The following is a 234-nucleotide window of genomic DNA, read 5'->3' as shown; positions in this document are numbered from 1 at the left end:
AGCCGTGCATGCGCAGAGCGGCGCCCCGCTCCCCCTCCAGAGCGCGGCCACGTCCGCACGGCCGGCGCCATCTTGGTGAGGCGCCGCGCTGTAAGGCGGCCGCCATCTTTGTGAGGGCGTTGCCTAGCCGTCTCTCGGCCCGTTAGTTCAGAGATGGCGGCGGGGGGAGGGTGATGTCCGAGTAAGTCGGATTTTCCGCTCTTCGGATGTATGTGAAGACGGGGAAAATAGCGG

Source organism: Gallus gallus, chromosome 3, assembly GCF_016699485.2.
Source record: "Gallus gallus isolate bGalGal1 chromosome 3, bGalGal1.mat.broiler.GRCg7b, whole genome shotgun sequence".
Taxonomy (NCBI): domain Eukaryota; kingdom Metazoa; phylum Chordata; class Aves; order Galliformes; family Phasianidae; genus Gallus; species Gallus gallus.
Note: the sequence above shows the minus strand (reverse complement) of the source record.